Here is a 15,715-nt window from a genome sequence, read left to right as displayed (position 1 = left end):
TAAGTGAAAAAGCAAATATGTTCAAATTACGATATTAAAGAAGGTGCATGGGTCACTGTAGCGTACCTTGTGACCGGCACGTTACAATGGGTAACGAACCGACATCGGAAGGCTCTGGGTTTCACCGTGCAGGAGGACGACGTTAAGGTGCTTTCCAACACTCCAGCATTTGCCGAAGTGTTGGTGTAGCCTTTGGCCACGTGCGTGCACTGTGCATCAGCCCCTCAGCCTTGCTGGTGTGACTCTGTATCTGGGGTTCCTTTGCGTTAAAGCTGAAGCACAAGTGAGAGGATGCCTGCATCTCCTCCTGAAGCAGCAACCAAATGTGGCTGGTGTCTTAGATGCTGCAGGAGCCCTAGAGGGACCGGTATCCTCACACAGTGCCCGGTCCGTAACAGGTTGAAGTCAGTGAGTGTGAGGGGCCTTTGAACGAACAGCTGGTGGTACAGCTGCTGTCCTGATGCGCTGCGTGCTGCTGAAACGCACGGCTCATCCTCTGCGTGGAAAATGGGGGGAAGGTGCCATCGGCCCCTGGAGAACTGGGGGAGTTTCTGGGAAGGGTCCCATCTCCCGGAGGAGGCTGACAGCTGCAGGGTCACAAAGGGCTGGTAGCACAGGAGCACGGGAACCACGAAGCCATGGGGTCCCCAAAGCCTCTCTGCTGATCTGGGCATAGTATGGATTCTGCAGGTCCTTGGGCCAGCCAGACAGCAGAACTCCATTCTCAGCTCTGCTTTCCTCTGCACCTGAGGCAAGAAAACAAAATAGTGTCTGGGAGGAATTCAGGGATCCAGCTTTCCAGGAGTAAAAGGAAGTGAAGGAAAATGTCTCTGTTCCTTCAGCTCACATTTTGAGCAAGTGTCGGAAAGAAGAGGGGCAAATAAAGCATCTGCATTGCACCAGGCCCATTTTCAGATGAACACTAGCCATAAACGTGATTGTTATTTAAAGAACTGTGCAAAGTTGAACTGGTTTAACTGGAGACATGTTTTGTAAATTGATTTCACTAAGCTGGCTCAAAATCCCCACCAAATCTTGCCCTGAGTTAATATGGAGCTGTCTTGGGAATATTAGATTATGCTTACTGAGAATAACTTTAAGATAAAATCGTGACCTGATTTAAGTATGTCTATGCTAGGCTTTATGCCAATTGAATAGTTAGTTTTAGTTTAAGAACCAATGATTGGTACAACTTGTGGCCAAAGGCTGCGATCTCTGTCTGTGGGCAGAGAGAGATGTTACGTTTTGATCTAAGTCTGATGATTTCCATTGATGAATCTGAGATACAAAAAAAGCCATCAAAGAACTCTCCAGAACAGCGACCTCTCACACAAATGGCATCCCAAAAAATCCCATTGGATTTCTGTCCCAAAGGGTTCCACCTCTTTCCAGCTATGTTGGTTTGGTTTTAATACTGTCCTGTGACATCCAAGTGTTTTAACACTGAAAGTTTATCAGCTGAGGCTTTTATTTCTGACCAAGAAATCAGTGGGAAGAAGGCAGGACTGGATTTCAGAGGAATGAGAAGGCCCTCAGAGACTGATAGAGCTGTCTTGGAGGTAAAGAAGTTGTGATATCTTGGAGATACCACAGAAGAAGCTGGAGGGTGCCCATAACTTTCCAAAACTTGGTGCGTTTGCATTTGTCCCACTGTCGCACCTCTAGGCTGTAAGGAGAGCTGAAGCATGTTTGCAGGGGAGTCTTGGGAGAGAACGACTTCTATCAGGTGTTCAGACTGCACAGCGATTAAACTTCAACAGCAAAGAAGTTAAGAAAAGCTGAGGTTTAGTAGCTATCTGTTTCCTTTTAGCAGACATGGATCTTCAGGTTAAGCTGCTGCTTTGGCATCCAAAAAAAGGTTTCCAGCAATCTCACTTAGGTAGCATGGGTAATCTTTCTGCGTCTGCTCCCTCATAGAAAACACAGACAAACTTCCCTTTTCCTAAGCAGACTTGTTTGGGTCAAGGACTGCCTCTGAGGCTACAAAAATCACGCCCAGTGCCATAAAGCCCTGGTCAGGTCTGTACCCAGTTCAGGCCCGTGAGAGCTGCTGCAGTACAGATAACACACGAGCATCCAGCCGTGCTGGCAGCGCAGCGCTTGCTAAGGCAGAGGGCAAAGGGAGGCCGTTTACCTGACTTCAGAGCCTGATTTTGAGTGTTTCTGTAAAGAACGTTCTCGGAAGCCAAGGAGAAACCTCATGCTCCAAAAGCACCTGTTAATGTGTAATTATCAAATTATTTCTTCTTTTAAAATTTTAATGCAAATGAATACGTTTTATGCGTTAGTGCAAATGTATAAAAAGTGCTAGATTATAAGTACCAATCCATGATTCTATTGGGCTTCAAAATAGAAATGCATTGTTTTCTTTTAATTTCTATTCGAAGTCTTTTCTGAATTCTGTAGAAGTTTCCCATAAAAGGGCTTTGTTTTTAGCTGTAGTGCCTGGTTTTCCCCGAGAGCGCAGCGAAGGGGATGGTTAGGTATGCCGTCATACTGAGTTGGTCATGTTAGCAAATTCTTTTCTAAAAAGAGGTGTCAGATTGTTCAGCCAGCTGAAGTAATCCAGTTGGCAGGAGAGTGACTTAATTCAATAAGCAGAATTTTAAAAACACTGTGATTCTTTGTTTAACAGCCAGATTCTACAAAATTAGCTCCAGTTCTGAAATAATTTCTCTCCCCACCCTCCCTGTATTATCCCCCTTCCGTCCTGCATGTCACTACCTCTCCTCACTGCCTTGTTTTGTCTGGTACCGATTGGGGCTGGAGTCGTTCTGCACGTCCCCTGTGGTGATCTGCTCAGCCCACAGCCAAGCCAAGGCACCTACGCTCTCGATTTAAGCTCGGGGAGCGAGGCGGCTGAAAAGGACGCAGGCATCTCGGTGTCCGGCACCCCTGCCCCACTGTGCGTGCCCTGTGCAGTAATTCACTTCTCTCTGAAGGGAGTGCCAGGTGTCTAAGATAAATCCTCAGCAGGAATGCGTGACTCCTGCAGCCAGATGACAGAGGTCCATCTAAATTTATCTATAGACACGGCTGGGCAGGGAGGTCCCACGTCCCTTCAGCGCTGGGAAGGAAGAGCTTACACCCCCAGCACCCTGCTGGATTTTACACAGGGGAACTTTTGTAAAGGGTTGAGTTCAAGTACCACCAACAAGGAGTGCGCTTCGACCTGTTGTTACTGTCACACCGTGAGCACCAACAACCAGCAAACCCAATGGAAGTTAAAAACACTCAGGACCTCCAAATACCTTTGCGAGGAAAGTGCTGTAGTCCTAAGCTTGCTATACCACTGCTCCTCGCTCCCAGGATAATGCCTTGTTCCCTTATTTTTTCTGATCTCTTTTTTCTTGTCTATTGAGATAGATGAAAACATGAGTTACCTACCAGCTGCTGGCAGTTACTGGTAGGGGTAGGGTGGCTCCACCACTACTCAGAGATGCTTCTTAACTCTTTCGCTCTTTTTTTTGTCTTTCCAGAGTGCTGTTTGTGCGCTGACCAGGTTCAAGGTTGTGCATTTGATATCGCTGGCAGCCCTGGGGCTTTTTTCCACAGAAATTTTTTCCCTTCTCTTTGCCTGTGCTCCTCTTCATACCTTTCCTGCTTTGAGAAAAGCATCAGTGTTGGTTAGTGGATTCCTCTTTAGTGGGGAATTCACTTTGATCCGTATTATTTGAAACCATGCAAAGTTTGCTCCAAGGCATGTCCTGCAGGGAAGGAGCTCTGAGGCTACTGATCACAGCTGGCCAGGCCTGAATCTCCCGGGCATTTTCCCTCCACAGTGCTCTGCTGGCTTTCCTTTCCTGCAGTGAGCGTCCAGCAGCAACATCTGGGAAGACGACATGGTGAGGGAAGGCAGTGTACGAAATATCGTTCCATACTGGATGTCCCAGCACGGCAGGCAGCTCCCCGGGGGCCAGCAGCTGCCTGCTCCTGGTCTTCAGTGCAAACCTGCCCACAAGATGCTGTTGGAGGAGCATTCCAGGACAGCACCGGGGAAGGCGGGGAACAACGCAGACCCCTGCACTGTCTGGGAGGAGAGATGGCTCCGGGACCGCTCTCACAGCTGTTCTTCCTCTGAATTCACCACTTCTTGCTCTCCCCACCCCAGTGGAAAGCAGAAAGGGATCAGGACAAACAGAAGGAAATCTTCCTGGCGCTGCCTGTGCTCTCAAGGATGGCAGAGGAGAGCGGCATGCACATCACCGCTGTGCCTGAGTTCACAAACCGGGAAAGTTGGAGGAAATGAAACATGTTCTGCCCGGATCAGGTTCCTTCTGAGGACAACTGGAGGAAGCAGGGTGAATGGTCAGGCCCAGGGCAGGAGCGGTCCAGCAGCAACGAGCAGAGCCAGAGCGGAGCACCCCATGTCCTGCGGCAGCCTTGATCCCTTCTCCGAGTGCACCTGAGCTGCACCGTCGTTTCGGGGAGGAGGCAGCCAGCCAGGCTCAGTCCCATCAGAAGGAAAGCACCTCAAGGTTGTCCTGTGGACTTGTGTTCAGATTGATGAATAATGCAAACCAAAGCTCCTGAAGGTTATGTTAATGGAAAACGCCAATTAATATCACTGGTTTAGCCCATGTTTCAAATCATGTAGAGATCAGATGTTCAGAAATAAAACTGGCCCACAACGATAAGTATATGACTGTCTTATTGATGTGGTGCCAATTTTGACCACCCTTTTTACTGAGTGAGCTGTTTTCCTGGCTGAGTGTGGTACTGTCGGCTGCGCGTACGGCAGAGAGCCTGGCTGACGGAGGATGAAGGTACGCAGCAAGTATTGCTCCTGGCTCAGTCTGGCAACTCTGCTGTTATGATTTGTGTCTGTCATCCACAAATCCTTTGCTTTCTTTTTCAAATGTACCTTCGTGATCTTACATAAGCACAGCTGCGACTGAAATTCTAGGCAAAGTTGCACTACAAATGTTACCCCTTTCCTTCTTTTCTACAATCACCGTTTGATTTATCATTTGCTTCCCATTTCAGGTCTGCTGTTTTCTGGTTTCTTATAAGAAAACCCACATATGAAGAAAGCAAGAAAGAAGTAAATGGAGAACAAACTACAGGCACGGTCATTAATTCTTCTGGGGAAAGGACACCCCGACTTCTTCAAGCGTCCAGACCCGCTGCAGAATATGCAAGGTAAAAATAGAAAGCAGAGTACTAAAACAAAGAGGGAGTAAAGATTAACACGGAGGACTTGGTGGCCTAAATATAGACAATTCTGCCCCTCTCCAGCGACTTATAGTAACGGAGAATATTCTGCAGCCAGCACAATTTGTCCAATACCCAAAATATAACACAGAGATCTGACAGGAGGGATTGCAGCTAGAAAATGTGGCATTCTCTTTGGCACAGCTGTCATATTGTACTAAGCCAGTCACTTCCCTTTAATCCTAACTTATACTCTCTCTTTCCACTCTGAGACAGGTTCTCTGGTCAGCAGTAATTGCGGGGCTCTGCTGCTGCTCTCCCCGCAGGAGCCCTCTGTCTCCAGGCAGCCTGTTCCTTTGCGCTCCTTCCATGAAGGAGCAGCTGAAATCACGAATGAAACGTTTCTGATACTAAAGAGATCTCCTGGCATCCACCCCAGCAGAAGAAATCAAGGTATCATCCATTAAAGCTGTCCATACTTATACAGGGAACACATGCTTGCCGGACGGTGCCAGTTCAGGGTTGCCATCAGAGGGAGAGAGAGAGGTCTGCCCCTGCTAAATACAGACTCCTGCCCTGCCTCCCAAAACCATCCCAGCCCCTGGGTTGCCCCACGGGTGCTTGCTCTTCTCCCAGGCTGCATGGGAGAGATGCCACCCAACCTCTTCCAGCTTGGGTTGTATTTCGACCCCAGACCGCTAAGTAATGCACAAAATAAATATATTTGGGGGGGGGGGAGGGATACAAGCGGAGATCTAGTGTCTAGATGCCATGCTTTTTTAGGTAGTGCTGATACTCACAGATATTATTTTATTCCCTGCATTTTTCAAATCCTGTGATTTGCTACAGTTTGCAAATACACACAGTAACCAAAAGTTATTAAATGTAGCAGATTTTAAAGGACAATGTGTCTTTAACAAATGCTATATATATACATGTTATATAAACATTGCAAATGTTATACCGTATATTTTGTAGTTTTAGGCTACTATTAATGGGGACAAACAACATGTTTGTAGTCTGAGAATACTGAAATAGTTTGGTCTCTATTTTTTTCTAATTATAGAATTTCATATTGACTCAAAATAGATCTCCATGTGCATGTTATGAAATATTTCATTCCAAACACAAGATAAATGCAGTTGGAGTGGATCTTGACTTGCATCAGGAAATCAAAGCAGGCATGAAGGGAAGAGAGTAAGGTACGTCAAACAGCAGTTTTTTAACCATGCAGAAAGTACTGATTAAAAGATGTTGTGTTTGCACTTCAGTAGAGAAAACTGTGGGTGTGCGCATGTGATGGGCAGTTATAACATTAGAAATAATGAGAATTAACACACTTTTTCTTATTTCTTAAAGAACATGTATTTCTGTGGAATGGTACAAGTGCACGGTAATGCTGTGAGTGACACGGAGCAGTGTGCGGTGCACGGCTGGGTGATTTCTTCTGCCCACAGCTTGTAGCCATACTCAAGCAGGGCACTGTTCACAGCTGGCAAGTGTGCTGCATCGTGTATTACTGTCACTCAGGGGCTGCTCCGTGTCGTGCAAACCTAGCTCAGCCAGGGTTTTCCCATCCCACTCACTGCAGAAGAGGGCAGGTGGTTCTTCCCACAGCTGCAAAAAGGTGCTGCGCAGCCTGCAAACGTCTGTTTTGCCTGTGCTCCCTGCCAGAGCCAGGCAGCAAAAGCGAGGGGAGAAGGGGAGCTGGCTGCGGCAGTGTGTGGCGAGCTGAATGTTGGTGACAAACGAGGAGAGTCCGGTTTGAGCGTTCCTCAAGCTGCCCTCCTACTACCAATGGCTGAATATCTTCAGCACTCTCCCGGCCCAGGAGCACCCGCTCCCTTTCCTGTTGACAAAAACATGCTGAAAACATCTCATTCTGTCTCAGGCTCTCTCATCTGCAGCCCCTTTATGGAGCCCAGCAGTTCTAGCTCATCCACCCTCTCTTTTGGCACCCACGGATCTTCCCAGCCCACGCAAACTGCACAGCTTCGGGGCTGGTAGGTTTTGTGCAGCAGCAGCATGTCTTACTGTGACTATTGCTGGGGCAAGATGGGTCGACCTTATGTTGGTATCCATGGCATTATGCACGTTTTTGTGTCTATGAAAATTACAGAATTAAGTCACATTCCTTAAATGTCTCAAATAGGGTTTCTCCGAAATTGTCTTTGAGCTGATGCTCACTGCTGTAACCAGCACATGTCCATGCACTGCTGAGCAGCCCAGCTGATGGCTGCAGTGCAAAAGGAGCATGGGGGGCAACGCAGCTCCGAATGCCACAAATCCCGGTGTCTGCGCCTGCTGTGGAGCCATTTGAGGAGGACCTTCTCTCAGGAGAACCATGCTTTACCGGGTGAGCGGGAGGACCTGTCTCCACTTCAGCTGTCAGGCAAGGAGCAGCAAATCAATAAGTTGAATAACAAACCTCCAAACCCAGGGTTTTTCTGCTCAAGAGCTCTAGAAGAGTGTGAAACTGGCACTGCTCAGCTAACTGCGGCATGGATCTCACTGTGCAAGTCAGCACTGATGGCCAAGAAAATGAAATCAGCAGATGTAGCTGGGCCTTTTAAAAGGCTTCAGAGGTAATCCATTGATCTGCTAGTTAATGTCAAGCTTTTCTACCAAACAACCTCTTGGGAACTGAATTTGTGTAATTATTGTTTCTGTTCCTTCATGGTCTACAAAATGTTGGGAATAGTGAATACTTTCCAGAAGACTGGAAACGTTTTTGAGGTCTGATGCCTCTACTGGAAATATTTGAAATAGTCTGCAAGAATGTGGTTAAAGTGATATAGTCAGCCCTGAGTACTTCAGTTGCCTTCCTCTGAGGAGCTGATAATGACAGCTATTGGAGACACTGTTGGGCTGGATGAACCTCAGACAAATTTTATGTCTCTATGTCTTCGACGGCGTCTAAAGCCTGAGGCAGCCTGAGTCTCTTCTCCAGAAGAGCTCGATACAGAGGAGTCACTTTCATCATCTTGATTTGTGCAACATTTTCCTAGTAGAGGTGCAGATCCTTGTGCAATAACGACAGCTTGCAAAAGTTACTTTCTGTGGAAGCTCTAAAAATAATCAACAGATCTCAGTAGTCCAGGGCCATAGGCAGGAGGAGGAAGGAGCAGTGTGCTGCTTCACTTTATCTTGATTTGCTCTTATTTAGTACATGCCCCCAGAGGACATCCTTGAGCTTTTCCAGTCCTTTTGCCCCTGACAGCTACTCCAAAAGCAACAAATATGTCTAGCAAGCATCGGAATGCCCTGAAAACCAATGAGTTTTATCTTCAACCCAGATCTGGAGCAACTGTAGTGAGTAAATGCTGTTTTTCTAGATCTGATCAGGTGTGTGGCAGATGACTACTTTGCCCAGTACGGCTGGTAAGATGCCTTAATGACTGCACCCAGGAAGAGCAGCAATAATAGATTCGGATGACAACAAGTAACTTTTGTTCAGCACTTAGCCACATAGATATGTAGCTGGTATTAGTCATCTGGAGTAGACAGAAGGCCTCGTGAAGCTTCACAAGAGAACTGTCGATGTTCCTTGTTCTTCAGAGGTCCCTCAGCAGCATCCTCAAAGAAAACACAGTGAAACGAGGAGTTTAATTCTCGGGTAATAGCATGTTGCCACTGAAGAGCAGATTTGTTCCAGCCTTGAATCTACTCTTTCATTTTCTCTCTCTAAGCCAACAGTACAACAGTATCTATCACCTTGCCCTGCTCTGCCCTTGCTGTACTGACGAGGGACTTTTTCCCAGTGTGCAGTTACCTCCCATTGTTCCCTGGAAGCACATGCCTGTGGGGACTTCGTCACTCCGATCACTATCAGTCCTTGCCGGACACTGCATTCCTTTAGGATAAAGCTTTAGAAGGGCTTTTGTGGGATCCATCAATGAGGCAAACAGCTCTGACAGCCCCAAGAGCCCAGCATCGCTCAGCTCAGCCTAACCCAGACGTGCTGTGCTGAGGCAGTGACTGCTTTCCTTTTCTTTACTAGCTTCTGAGGGCTTTTTTCAGCTTCTTTTTTGTTAATTTCTGCAAAATCTCTCCTTCCTCTCCCGAGCAGAATGGCACAGGAGTTTGAGCTAAATCTTTAAATGGGATACAGAGTTTTTCTGGCATTTATGTATTTTAAACACAGTTTTAACTCTGGCTGGAGTGGACCACCACGCTGGGGACAGCGAGGCCAAAGCAGTGACTTGGGCTGAGTAGGGCAAGGCTTTCCTCCCCAGGAGGACGTGGACCCCCTGCGGCAGCAGACACGGCGGAGGTGGGAGGCTTGCCTGTCACCTTTCTGGAGAAGCTAACGGGGCGGATCAGGTGGATGGTCCCACGTCGCCCACCCAGAGCCCAGAGGGGATGGAGCCCACAGGGAAAAAGGATTTGTGCCCAGTTATGGTCCAGGGCGCAGCGGAAAGTGGAGCTCAGCTCTCGGCGGGTGCTGCCTGATGCAGGGCACAGAGCTCGGCTTTTCTGTTCTCGGGTGACCTGCAGCAGCCAAAGCGCTCCCCTGTGCAGCTGTACTGGGGATTAGCAGTAAATGCTAATTACATAGCATTACATTAAAATTACTTTCTCAAATATATTTGTGAGCATTCATGTTTTCCTTGATTAAAATGAGCCCATTTCAGCATATACCTGCCCATTCACATGCATCTCTACATGTCTATCTGACCACAACCGCCACCATATGTGGGTCTGTATAATGATGTCTGGAGTCTGGAAATACTTTGCAGATTCACAGTTATGTGCAGGAAAGGGATCCTGTGCAGGGCAAACTCTGCATAACCTTTGTAGCGTCTGGAGCAACAGTAAAGAATTTGGGATTGAGAGCTCACCGCATTGTTATTTATTGGTATTGCATTCCTAAGAGGACAAACCAGGGCCTTGTTGTGCTAGGTTCTGTAATTTAAAAAAGCCTTTGCTTTGATGAATTTACAGCCTAAGTGGCATTGTTCTGTTCTTGATTACAAGTTGTTTTTCAGAAAACAAGTCCAGTTTATTAAATTAAAATCTCTCCTAAAATAGAAATTTTATTTAGCAAAGTTCCTCTGTGCTTCCATTCTTAGTATAAAACAAACTTATTTACTTCTGTAGTTGCAATTGCACATGTTAAAGAAGAACATAAAGTTTCTTTAATTTCGTTTGATGTTCTTTGTCTAGTTTTGTATGAAAGTCGGGATTATGTGACCATCTTGTGGCTGTAACACTTGTCAATTCATTTAAATCCATGTTTTAATTTCTTATTTATTATCACAAAGTTTATTGGTTTGTTAGTGGTAATACTCAAATTTATAAAGGCTAGAAGGAAAAGCTGCAGTGTGAATTCACCTATAGCACTCGACATGGGAGAAATCACACAGAAAGTGACCACAGAGTGCCAGGTTCACAAGCACTCCTGTTTGTCTGTCTCTGTGTGTCCGTCTGTCTGTGTGTTTCGGAGATGATTTCTAGATTGGTTTTCGTATCATGATGCAAACGTAAAGTAAGCCTTTTTTTGCAAAAGCTTGGAAGTGACTTAGAAGTGTAAGAATCTATTGGGAAGTGTATTGGAAAATCTCAGCCATTCGGGGCACATTACAAATTTTGCACAGGCAGGTGACTTGTGAAGATGGGAGTCTTGGGAAGAAAATGTAGAAGGAAATCATGCAGGGATATGGGACAGGTGGATTCATGGGGCCATTGAGTTAGAGACTTTTACCAAGCCACCTTGTTCTTTTCCTGGTTTCAGTGGGCTTTCATTTAACAAAGAAAGTAGCTGGAAAAATTACCCAGAAATATTTGACCTTCAAAAAGGCCTCTAAGGCACAATTACCTGATGTTCACTGAACTGGTTCACGTGGTTCCCACTCTAAATGACTTTCTAAGTTCACCCATGTGTGAAAAGGGGTCTGATTATATGGAGGAGGGCAAGTGAGAAAAGAAACTTCAGGAAGGAGAGAAATACACCAGGGGATTTTACTGGTTGTGTTTTCGTCAAGGGAAGGAAAGGGCAAATAAATGTAGCCAACTCAAAGTAGCTTTTTGGCTTTGAACTTCAAAAAAAAGTAACATAGGAGAGAAATGGGATATCAATAGCACTCAAAATAAGCTGTTTCATAGAGTTAGGTAGGAATTGTAGAATGCATCGTACTTAGCTTTCTTAGCCAGATGACAAATTTTTTTTGTTCCTCAAGTATGACAAAAATATAACAAAAATGCTGGTTTCCCCCCATGTCTTTTCTTTCCTTCTGCCCTCGGTTGCCCTGCAGACAGGAGATCACTTGGCTGTCTGGCCACCAGTGTTCACACCAGGGTCCGGCCATGCCCTTTCCGCAGAGTTTCAGCTCTTTCCACTGCGTGCTCCTGACACTGGAACAAAGCAAGTGAGTTATCTAGGGCTGCAATCTCTATTAGGCTCTAGGGAAAATACTTTTTTAAGGAAATAAATTCCATGGTTGGCACAAAAGCACCTCTACCATGCACTCTTTTCAGTGGAAGGTATAACCAGGTGCGCATAGAGGTATGACTTCAATAGTTTAATATTGGCAGAGACACAAAGCAGCATTTTTCGTGCTGTCCCTCTGCTCTGAACTGCCAGCAGAACTGCGTGGGTGCTCACAGAGACAGGCCTTCGTGTGGTGTGAAAACAGCAACGCCTGAAAACTTGAAGACTTCTTGAAACTGGGGAATTGGATTTCCATCTTTGCTGAGAGAGCACGGTGTGCAATAGGAAGTACATTTGTATGGAAGCAAATTATTTTAAATAACCTTGGAACTTAAAGATTTTAATGAATAAAAGCAATTAGTTAGTACCCCTTCTATATGCATTATCTAACAAAAGGAACAAATTTTCTGAGGCAGGGTAGAAAGACAAGAGCATCAACATGATAATTGTGCCACTGAAGCAGTTTTTAATTATTTGACCAAGTATCTTTGTGGAAAAAAAAATCAGATTTCACATTTGAGATAGTGGCTTGAAAATTGAAACTCTAAATCCAGACAGGTAACAATCAGAATTTTTGAGTAGTCCAGTCTTTCAGTCTTGCTTTATAAAATAGCAGTAACCTCCAGTATCCATGGGGCATCATAGCCTGTTCTGCCTGAGAAGTCCTTTGAAGACAGATTTTGACTGTGTCCCACTGTGGTCTGCAGCATGTCTCTGATTTATGGTTGACATCTTTCTCTTTGGGGATTTTGACCCTTGGCTAAGGATGTGTGGGCTCATACTCCAAGGCATGGCATTGGCACCTGGAACTGCAGATAGATGTCTGACTCCCAAATCAAATGTGAAGGTGTCTCAGGAGTTTAGCGCCCGCCAGCACGGCTGCTGCAGCGGTCAGCACGCACCAGGGTGTACGGCTCTGCCACGGCACGCCCTGTGTCACCCAGACCTGTCCTGGGACTCACACTCCTGGCTCTTCTCTGCATCTCGCTGCTGGGCCAAGGCGTTCCTGGGGCGAGACCCCATGGCAGTGCCGCTCCAAGCAATGCTGTGGCGCTCGGTGGAGCACCTCCAACCAGAGGCTGTGGGCTGCACAGCCGCTCACCTTAGCACTGAGGCACAATGGGAGCGAGCAAGATGTGGGGCTTGAGGCCTTTCAGGCAGAGGCTTAATTGGAGCCCCACTTGCCGGTGACAAGCTCTCTCCAACCAGCAGGTCACTGGGTTGCCTGTAGGCTGAGGCACCCACCTCCAGGAGACAGTTCATGGCTGTGAATGATGCCTCCAGGGGAAGCCCGGGTCGGTGGTGGCAGGTGGGCAGAGACCCGGTGACCTGTGGAGCCGGTACTTGAGCACAACTATCCTGAAAGGCTGGAACTATTGCACCTTTCTTGTTGACGTGAGCTTGTTCCACTTGGTGCTACGTGGGGTCAACATGCCAAGTATAAATTTGGATCTAAAGTGCTAGATTCAAGTTTCCACAGAATTTTGGGACTTCGGAAATGTTCTGCTGTTTTTCAGCACGAGCTCATGAACTCGGAATAAAATTGTCCTTGGGGGAAAAAACAGAACAGGTGAAAATAAGTGCTCATGTAAGATCTGAAGGCTGAGGTGGTCTCAAAGCAGTGGTCTTTCATCTATGTTTGTTTTCCATCAAATGCAGGAGCAACTCTGGGCAGGATTTGCCTCAGTTTAGGAAGGCAGAAAAAATCATAATACATTGTAAATAAAAGAAGAACCCTGAATAAGACTTTTCAAAAAGCCATTTCTTTCCCTAGACAAGACATCCAGATCAAAAGTGAATGGTGATGCAGAACACTCAAGGACATGGTTGCAACAAGAGCTCCCAGACTCCTTCTGACAGCAGCCCCACTGGCAGGCCAGTTTCGTTTCAGCTTATAGCAGCATAAATATGGGATGATGTGTAGTTCATCAGGCTCGTTCCTCCTCCTTTTGGAGGCTGAACAACACGCACACGTCCGTGCTCCTGAATTCATGCCCATTCTGGAAATTTGTTTGCCTGATCCTTAAATTTATGTGTTCATCTTGGTCTACACAAAGTGCACCAAGCTCTGCCAAGCCCACGGCTGTTAGCTGTGGGCCACAGATGGATGCCTCAACTTACTGGAGAGACTGGGTGGAAGTTTTCTGCCGTCCTGCAATGCCTGCTGCTTGTTAACAGCTGATCCCGAAAAGGAGCTGACATAAGGGCACCGAGGAGGATGGCTTTACAGAAATGCACTCCCTGCAATTCTGACTGAAAGGGTATGTGCTGAGTAGTTAAACTACAGCTGAGAGACTGAAATATTTGAGAGATTTCTACTGGAGCCTGCTTTTAACTATCTGTAGCCCTGTTTGGAAGAGGGCTGTAGTTGGTATAAGCTTTTGGCTTGAATTTGCACTTCTTCAGTCTGGGAGGAAGAATGGAAGAAATGTTCTGAGAGCAAATTCCATGTGCGTCTTCTGCCATCTGCTCATAGCATGTGTGAGCGGCTCTGCTGCCAGAAACCGAGGAACAAAGATAACATCGTTGTGGAGAAAATTGCAGTGCTCTGAAAATGAGACTCCTATTCCAGATGACTTGATAGCTCAGCACCCGCCGGGGCCGAGTCTGGGGCCAAATTCTGCTCGCTGACACTTGCATAGACCCAGGATAACGTCGCTCAAAGTAGCATGGTTCCCAGTGAGCCTAAAGAGCAAGTAAGTTTTACGATCCATTTAGTATGATGGCCTTGTTGGAATCCCAGAAATGAAATTATTTAGGGCGGGAGGAAGGACAAAAGCTGAAGAGCTTCGCCACTGAAACCACATGCAGGCAACTTGCAGAAAAAAAATGTGGGGAGTCCAGACAGCAGTGAAACACCGAGCAAACTGCCGGAGTTAACCTTCCCATGTCTCTTTTTGCATCAAGTCTCATTTGTGCAACGCATGTGTCAGCGCACCCTTTAACGCTGCAACAATGACGAGGGGATGCAAGCCGCCCTGGTCCCAAAGCGCGAGTCCCTGCGGGAGCAGTCGGAGCCGCGCGCCTGCGGCCAGCAGCATGCCGGGCTGCCTCCCTCCTGCTGCGCAGTGGGTACGCAGGGCAAGGGACAATCATGAAAAACGAGATTTACAGGTGTGATTTCTGAGCTCTAACACAGTCTCTCTCCTCACCACGTGGCTGGCAGGGTAGAGTCAACAACACACAGAGAAATTCTACGCAGTACCCTTCTTCAGACCCCTCTGTTGTGCAGTGGTTTGCAATGGCTGGGTAACAGATGAGACTGGTTATCAGGAAGGAAAATGATGAAACATAAGTTGTGCGAGACATGCAGGTAACATGGCAAAAAAGGTCTAAAAATGGCGACAGGATTTTTGTGTGTTTGATCCAACCTGTTAGAAAAGACCCTGGTAAATAGCACTGTCTGTAATTCCGCTTGCAGTCAGCTCAGCTTCATCCTTCTCCAGGATTTAGCCTATGATATTTCAGAAAAATGTTATTAGTAGATGTGGAGCTAGCATAAGGACTATCTGGTTGCTCTCACAGTCCTTTCAAAGGCAGAAGAACAAGGAAAAAGGTCTGCGTTTTGCCTTAGCAGACTGTAGTGTATATTTATACCATTACTGCTGGAGCAGGAAGGGACATGAAATACAAGGAGGGTTTCTGCGTGGCTCACACTTTTTTTGTGGCCTCCTTTTATGCTTGGAAAACCTTGGTTTTTCAGTGGCATCTGTAGCACTGGAAACTGGCACCGAGTTTCCCACTTGATGTTACATTATGAAATAGTTAATAACATTTTAGGGACGGAGGGGAGCTGTTTATAAACAGCTTTTGCATCTTTCACGTTTCTTATTTCCCTGTTAGTGTTAGAGTAACTGTATTTGTGACAGTGCTAGATGAATGAGGGAAAGGCACTACCTGGAGTAATGGAGTTGCTGCAGGTCTCCACTGTGTGATCCAGCACACCGGCCCTGGCTCTGTGCTCCCTGGACGCCCAAATCTCTGGGTGGGTCAGGCAACAATGAAGTATGTGCAGGGAATGCAAAGTTTCTACCGAAGATGTGTAAGCTCCTGGGTCTTGCATCACCCCTAGAATCCTAGTATAATAAAATAACGGACCTACAAAAACTTCTCTGGCTGAAATTCTCTCCG

The 15,715-nt window shown here is 46.6% G+C and overlaps 1 long non-coding RNA gene across 8 annotated transcripts in view; it reads left to right on the top strand.

Annotated features, from left to right (window-relative positions):
- The window catches only part of LOC148050803 (uncharacterized), a 114,613-nt gene that overhangs the window by 66,746 nt on the left and 32,152 nt on the right, over positions 1-15,715 (top strand). For 4 of the 8 annotated variants that reach the window (XR_015700405.1, XR_015700407.1, XR_015700408.1 and 1 more), the window contains exons 6-8: positions 4,987-5,142; positions 5,431-5,607; positions 6,221-6,356. This is a non-coding gene — a long non-coding RNA (uncharacterized LOC148050803). Of the gene's footprint in view, positions 1-3,479; positions 4,767-4,986; positions 5,143-5,430; positions 5,608-6,220; positions 6,357-7,306; positions 10,160-15,715 lie in introns of those variants that run through there. The other 4 variants (XR_015700404.1, XR_015700402.1, XR_015700403.1 and 1 more) reach the window with 2 other exon arrangements.

Source organism: Nipponia nippon, unplaced genomic scaffold (assembly GCF_047370975.1).
Source record: "Nipponia nippon isolate SJK-2023a ecotype South Korea unplaced genomic scaffold, ASM4737097v1 scaffold_7, whole genome shotgun sequence".
NCBI classification, from domain to species: domain Eukaryota; kingdom Metazoa; phylum Chordata; class Aves; order Pelecaniformes; family Threskiornithidae; genus Nipponia; species Nipponia nippon.
Note: the sequence above shows the minus strand (reverse complement) of the source record. Positions and strands in the feature narration are given on the sequence as shown.